Raw genomic sequence first — 8,266 nt, forward strand, 5'->3', positions numbered from 1 at the left:
CGGATCAGTACACTCAAACATTTGAGTCTTGTGAGGTGATGTCTGCGACAATGAACGCAAGCAGCTCCTTCACTACCGGGTAATACAAGACATGCAACATAAAGAATCACAACAAAGTCTAATGAGATAGAAACTGGATTTCTAGAGACAAAACGTTTTTAGGTTTGGCCATGTTAACTCAAATCATGCTTTGTATGTTCTAGAAACAGTTTGTTAACAATGTGTTGTATGTATTTATAGAGCTTCATCTCAGCGTCCTGTTCCTGCGTGGAGTTCACATTCTCTGTGTGACACTCTTCGCAGGCATCACATCTCAAAGGTTAGAGTTATACCAGATCCCTCATCATAACTAACTAACTGACTAACTAACTACATTTTGCATTGAAACTGGCACACATTAAAATGTATGTTTGTTGTATTTACAGCAAAGTCGTCGAGAAAGATTTGAGATGTTACTTCAGAAGAGGCCATTACGTGTTCAGGCTGCACGTTGTTCACGCCTGACTGATGAAAAATATAGAGGTACAACATCACAGGCACTGTTCAAAATAAACGTGCCTAAGTGGAGTGACTGTTTCAGTACGGATGCATCCAGACATGTGTCCGTCACACCACCTCGGCCTTCTGAAGAGCAGAACATATGTAAGTTAACACATTAGTCCACAGTTGCTTTGTAAATTACTTGGGTTTTTTTTCACCTCACAGCCATTATTTTTATTCTCGTCTATCAGGTTCAGCCCTGCCTGAGCTTCTTCAGGTTCAGACTCCTGACAGGAGGGATTCTGCTGATACGTCAAAGGTTAGATTTATGATCATATGCACATTTAGAAAAAGTCTACTAATGTACGTGCATTAATCTTTGTTTGTTGTATTTACAGAAGTGTCGTGTGTACAGACACAAAGAGATGAGGGTTGTGCAAACAATCACATTTATGCCTCCGTGAGTTCAACACTTTCTCATTTATTCGTTTAAACATTTGTAAGATATGTTCTATGGCTGGAATACATGACACGACTTGCGTTGCCAGATCTTACTAGAAAAACCAGTAAATAATAAAGTGAATCGAAATTGTTAGTATTGGAAAAAAGACTGAAATATCCCTTGAAAGCCCAGTTAATAATAACTTTAATATAGTCTATAAAGTTCAATGACTAATCAAATCTATGGCAGTATGAGCCTCTGTCAAACAACACGAAACACTGTAAGAGAGCACTCGTACAAATATATCAAATACACAACGACGTCTCTGCAGACGAATATAATGAGTCTTTTGTAACTGTAATACTACTTTGGTAATGTCAAACATGTGACACCGTGTCTACACCGGACACAATGCGACGCGACAAAAGACAATAAATCGCGTTAGAACCCATTATAATTTTACATTTTGGCCCATGGTATCCGCAGGGTCTTAAAAAGTATTTAAAGTTGATAAATAGTTTCAGAGAAAATTAGGGCCCTTAAAAAGTATTAAAAAGTCATAAATGCTATTTTCCAAGTAATTCAATTTTCTATCGTTTTTTCATATTTGTCTAAAGGGGTCATACGCTAAAGTTGACCTGAATGTAATCATTGTGTTGGCGAATATTGGGAGGTCCATTTACAGTCGGTTGTTAAACAACATCGTTGACTAATGGGGAAATGCAAGTTTTCATACAAATAGTTGTAGGATAAAGAGTTGGAACCATGACTGAGGGCCATCTCTGGGAATAACCGTGTGGCGTACTGTTCTGTGTGTTGGAAGGCGATTAGCGTAGCCTCGATTCTCTTTCTAATATACCTTGCATTGTGTTAGTCACTCAGTTGATTCTCTGGGGCTTTGTTCCCACCCTTCTGAATTATGTTGCCTTAATAAGAAGTTATCACAAACTAAGACTGTAGTAATTGTAATTACTGTGTGTAATTGTGCTATCTTACAATCAGTATACGGTAAATGTAAGTTAAAGTGTCGCCAATGTGTGATTAAAACTTGAAGTGGTGATGAGGTCTTAAAATGTATAGAAAGAGTCTTATAAAAGGTCTTAAAAAGTATAAAATTTTGCTCCATGATTTCTGTACTGTATATACCCTGTGTCCACACTGGATGCGGCTCGACAGTCCCATTGGAACAAGTGGTGTGTTGTGTCCGTTGTAAGACATCAGATTGTTGCTAAAGATACCTCTGTATCGGTCATCACAGTTTGGGTACATGGCCAATGAGACGCCTGATTCTGTGGAAGTTTGTGTTCAGAACGCGTGTGATCCTCAGTCATGCAGTAGATGATGACCAGTTTTTTTATGTAATCAAATCTGAAGTCAGCAAGTGATGTCTAGTGTTTAAGTATGATGCCCAGTTATTTCAAATCTGTTCAGAGTCAAGTCGTGTAATGCATTCCAGGCATGTTAATAGAAATAATGTAATCAGCTATTGCTTTGTCTGTTTTCAGAAACATATATTTTTGTGTGTTTATAGACCTGTGTGTTCGCGTATCTGTCCTACGGTTGCCCGGATTGCACCGCGTCTGAGGCACAAACCTCCTGCTACACAACCCACTGTGTCTGTGGGTAGTACGATGCCATGTCCAGATACATTCTGTGATGTGTCGCCAACATCTCCTCTGTGTCATGATGAGAAGAAAGCAGAGGAGATCTGTAAGTTACAACATTTGTCCATCTCATATTCAGGGCTGCCATTGCTATCAACGTTTTTTTATCTTGCCTCACTGACATTATTTTATTCTTGTCTTTTATTCAGCCGAGACTGAGCTTCCCATGGATAATAAGAACGAGCCGGTGGATTTTGAGCCATCGCCTGCTCCGTTTGTGGCTCCCATGGACGATAAGAGCGAGCCGATGGATATCGACATTTTCCTGGAACCATATCCTGGCCAGGCTTTCCGTGGAGTTGTCCGACCTAAACGTAAACATCGTGCTTCTTATTCACGGCCACGATTTGAAAGAGAAGGGCCGAATGTGGCTCTCTCTTTCAAAACCACAAATGTGATAAATGCCTGCCCCTCGACCTCTCAACATGCAGCTGTCATTGATGATAAGAGCGAGCCGATGGATTTTGAGCCATCACGTGCTCCGTTTGCAGCTCCCATGGTCGAGAAGAGCAAGCCGATGGATTTCAAGCAATCGCCCGCTCCGTTTGCAGCTCCCATGGTCAAGAAAAGCAAGCCTTTGGTTTTCGTGCCATGGTCTGCTCCGTTTGTAGCTCCCAAGGTCGAGGAGAGCAAGCCGATAGTTTTCGTGCCATGGTCCGATCCGTTTGCAGCTCCCCTGGTCGAGAAGAGCATGCCGATGGATTTCAAGCCATCGCCCACTCCGTTCGCAGCTCCCATGTTTGAGAAGAGCAAGCCGATGGATTTCAAGCCATCGCCCGCTCCATTTGGAGCTCCTCAAAGTTTTGCTGCTGCTAATTTGCTGAAACCATATCCTGCCCAGGATTTCCGTGGAGTTGTCCAGGCTAAAGGCAAAAATCGTGCTTCTCCTTATCCACGGCCACAGTTTGAAAAAGACGGCGAAAGAAGAGAAAGAGATAGAAGAGATGGCAAAAGAAGAGAAAGAGACAGAAGAGACAGAGAAAGAGTAAGAACAGACAGCGAAAGAAGAGACGGAGGAAGAGGAAGATACAGTGAAAGAGAAAGAGTAAGAACAGACAGCGGTAGAAGAGACGGAGAAAGAGACAGAAGAGACAGGGAAAGAGAAAGAGTAAGAACAGACAGCGAAAGAAGAGACAGAGAAAGAGACAGAAGAGACAGAGAAAGAGGAAGAACAGACAGCGAAAGAAGAGACAGAGAAAGAGGAAGAACAGACAGCGAAAGAAGAGACAGAGAAAGAGGAAGAACAGACAGCGAAAGAAGAGACAGAGAAAGAGGAAGAACAGACAGCGAAAGAAGAGACGGAGAAAGAGGAAGAACAGACAGCGAAAGAAGAGACAGAGAAAGAGGAAGAACAGACAGCGAAAGAAGAGATGGAGAAAGAGACAGAAGAGACAGAGAAAGAGTAAGAACAGAAAGCAAAAGAAGAGACGGAGAGAGAAATAGAGAGAAGAGACAGTGAAAGAAGAAACAGCAGAAGAAGAGGCAGAGAGTCAGACAGATCAGACAGACCTGCAGCTCATTAAGTTTACTAGATTCTCATTGTTTTACAATGAGTAAGTGTGCACAGAGACAAAAACAGATGAGCAAAACCACAGATTGAAGACATGTCAGTAACATTCACCCACAAAACATGTAGCAATTCATAGGTGAACAATTGACAGGTAAGTATAAATCCTTAGAACACAGGTAACAAGCAGGTAAATATAATATAATATCCCACTTATTAACTTAAATACCATACAAAAACATCTTAGTTCACGTCTCCAATCGCGCTTTGCACATCACCAATACTGTATCTACTCCAACCTTCTCGATAAACCAACATCAAATACAAAATACATTATAATCAAAAAGATACATAAGCTTCACCTCAACAATACTATATACATTAATACAGTAGAGAAACCAAGAAAAGAAGAAGAAAAATAATTACCAATTAAATATAACGAAAAAACATCAAATAACAAATTAAATACATCATAATGAAAAAGGTCATCGATTTTATACATCGGAAATACATCGTTATAAATAATCGTTACCCTTATCATTTTTAAACCAAAATCATGAAAACACCCAATCAAATTCCATTAATGGAAAATCGTAAGATCTAATTCTTCGTTCATACTGGTAGGGGTTAAGGAATTTAGTTTATGGATCCAAAATGTTTCTCGCTTCAATAATTCTTTGTTTATTTAACCACCTCTACGTGATCCTATGACTTCTATACCTATACATTCCAATCGTTTGATACTATATCCCATTTCGTTGAAATGTCTAGCCACCGGAGAGGTTATATCTTGTCGTTTAACATTAGATTTAAATTAATTAATTCTCCAATGAATTCTTTTTAGATTTAAATTAATTTACCAATGTATATTTTCTGACAAGGACATTTCAACATATAAATCACATTTCGGGTTTTACAGGTGATAAGATCTAATTTTAAAGCATTTGTTTGTCGTTGGACACGTAAACTGTTTACATCTTACCAGATTCTAACTAACAAAAACCACATTCGGACGTTAATTGTCTCACAAAAAATAAATCTGCGTGACTTCTCGTATATACTGATATAATAATTTTAAGTCAATAAAATAAATATTTTAAAATGCCATTTCAAATGTTTTTGTTTTTTTCCATCTTGTTGTTATTCTTATCTCCCACTCTCAGTAGTGGAGCAGCGATCCTGATCTATCGGTCAAGTTATTTGGGCCTCATTTATGAAACATTCGCAAATATATGAGTAAATTCCGAGTAATTTGCGTGTAAAACAGACCTTCCTGAAAACTTTCCCCCAGATTCACAAATACTTTGTAAATGTCTGATTTCGTAGTAAAATGTGTGTGTGTTAATGAATTCCAATCATTCGTAAACAGGGTGCGCATGCACAGGGGCTTGATTACCATTTTGGGGGCCCTAAGCAAAGTCAAGACCTGAGGCCCCCCCAACACATGCATACTAACATTTTTTCCTTGAATTGCACAACAGTCATATTGAGTATATGTCATTAGTGAGACATAAATATTTATTTTACTTTGAACCGCATAACAGCACACAAATTTGTTTACAGTTTGGTATAAGAATAAACATTCTTTGTTCTGGAATCTAATATTTGATATGCGCACTTCAAATTTTGATAAATGTAAAATGTAATATAATTTGAGTTATCAATAATAATTTAAACTAAATAGCATGAACATAAATCAAGTAAATACTATAGAAATTAATTTTATTAAAGAACTTAAAGAAACATATACCATGCAGTTTGCTTTTATCACTATGGAGCCAGCATCTCATTGTCATATAATTTTCACAGATGCATCTAATCTAACAGCAGAATTTTATTCACAATATCAGTCAGCAGTAATTGTAAGACGCTTTAAAAATCACATGTTGACATTCCGCTGTGTCACTTTACTCCATTGCAGCCTAAACTTTTCTCCAGCATGACTTACTTTATTTGAAGGACTCCACATAAAGAATGTTGTTCCTGTAAATGTTAGCAATATGTAATGACAATTGCGCCTCTAGCTGAGAGTCAAAGCGTGGGTAGCCTACCCCCTATCTTTAGAAGTTTTGATTGGTTTATCAACGGAGACAGACCTGTCTGTTATTAGGTGCGTCCGGTGAAGCGCACGCATGCCGATCGCCATCAAAAGCAATCATCAAATGATTTATCCGCTTGTGGCCACTAGGGGGCCCCCAAGCATGCGGGGCCCTACGCATTTACTTGGTTTGCGTAGTGGTTAACACCTCTACTGTGCATGCACTTCATTCACAATTAGCATTATCCCCACCTATGAATTACAGCTACGCAAATGACGTATCTAGGAATGCTGGGGGGTTCTTCACCAGTAATCTCAAAGCGGAAGAAGCACCCGAAGCGGGTTCGCCAACCGCCAAACTTGAAAAAAAAGAAGAAATGCGGAAAACGTCATTCAAAATGGATGAACTTTGTTATAAAGTCTCGGAAAAAAGAGAAAAGCTGATAAATGTTGTTCAAAACAACAGGGGGAAAACTTTATCAAGTAATCTGATCATCAAATTATAAATTATCTAGGATTTATTAGGCCGCCGTGCCTCAATTCATTCTGGTTGCTGATGTGCACATTTGTTTGTTGCTTAACGCTTTATTTGAGATGAGTGATTTTGACTGTTGTCAGTCTTAAATATAACATGTTGTGCATATTTGCTGTTATTCTGCATAACAGTGACATTTTATCAGATAAATGGTAAATTTACTACGGTCAGGTAAATGGGTATGGTTTGGGCTCAAACTTAACGGTTCGCTACTAACTAACATTTAGAAAATACTGTAGCAACCTCTTACTCCGAGGATGCATTTAAAGAGAATGCACTTAAAAATGCACTTGAGGACGACAGGTACAAAGTCAACCAGAACCTTTAGGAAAATATATCTCATTTATTGAAACATTGTTTAGATAATTAACAACATGTAAGATATATGCATCAAGTTCAACCATCACAGCATTGTATGACTTCAACAGGACAAATGGCAAATACAGTTATGATTCACGGCACAACACTCTCACTCTAGTGGTTACTCAAAGCACTGCACCCCCCAAATCTCCCCATAGGAGTTGTGAGCACACAATATTCGATTCACACAGTGATATAAGTTGCCTTGCTCCACGCTCCGTACAAACAACACTTCCCTGTTTTCCTCCGACAGACAAGACCCCGCCCCGGGGTCTGGGAGAATGTACGGCCATGATGCCTTTACATCCACGGGAATTCCCGGTTTGTAGTCCTCACAGAGAACCAGCCAGTCGCCGGTATCCTAGATCCAGGTCCACAAAACGCCGGCAGTATTCAGCCGGTTGCTGATATGCAAGGTCAATGTCCCGCCACTCGTAGCAACGTCCAGCCAGTCGCCGATACGCAGGGTCAATTTCCACACCTCTCGTCGCAGCGTTCAGTCACAGTTCGGCAGGTCCATTAACACTGAGACACAACTTGTTCAGCACGTCCTCACGTATCATTGGATCCTTCCGTATCCGGGCTGCCTTTAGGCCCTCCCACAAAGTCTGATATGCTCCCCACCAGACGAACCAGTGGCCATCCCCCCCTTTTATCGGTCTAAATCCAACAGGTCCCGCTATCTAGCTATCTTCGTTGCCAGACAGACCCTATTGGCCTCGAGCAACACACAGCGTCCCCACTGAGATCCATCCCCGAGCGCATACGGCCCTTTTGCATCTATTCCCGGTTCGCAGGTTCCCGGGTCAGCTCCCGGACTCCGACTCTCGACGCCTTGTCTCACATCAGGTCTCTTAAATGTCCTCTCCACCCAGGTGAAACCAATCACCTGTACTTGATTCTCAAGAGGAGACAGCTGGCTCATGGGGGCGGACCCAGCCAACCACACCCCCTAGCACAACCCAGGTCCCCAAGTTCATTACACTACCCTCTCCCCCAGGCAAAAAAGAACTCGTCCTCGAGTCACATTACATCATAATCCTTAGACCATGCTGGTGCTTCCGAACCCGCACAGGCCGATTGCCTTCTGCCGCACATCGTCAGCTCCCATGATGTCCTCAGACACAGAAAGCAAATTTCCACTGGATGAACATACATCCACGCCATCCTCCATAGCCTTGATAACATATTCCTTCCCTCTGGAGCAGATACAACAACTCCCGCTCTCGTTCGGGCTGCC

The sequence above is a fragment of the Triplophysa rosa genome, linkage group LG17 (assembly GCF_024868665.1).
Source record: "Triplophysa rosa linkage group LG17, Trosa_1v2, whole genome shotgun sequence".
Taxonomy (NCBI): Eukaryota; Metazoa; Chordata; class Actinopteri; order Cypriniformes; family Nemacheilidae; genus Triplophysa; species Triplophysa rosa.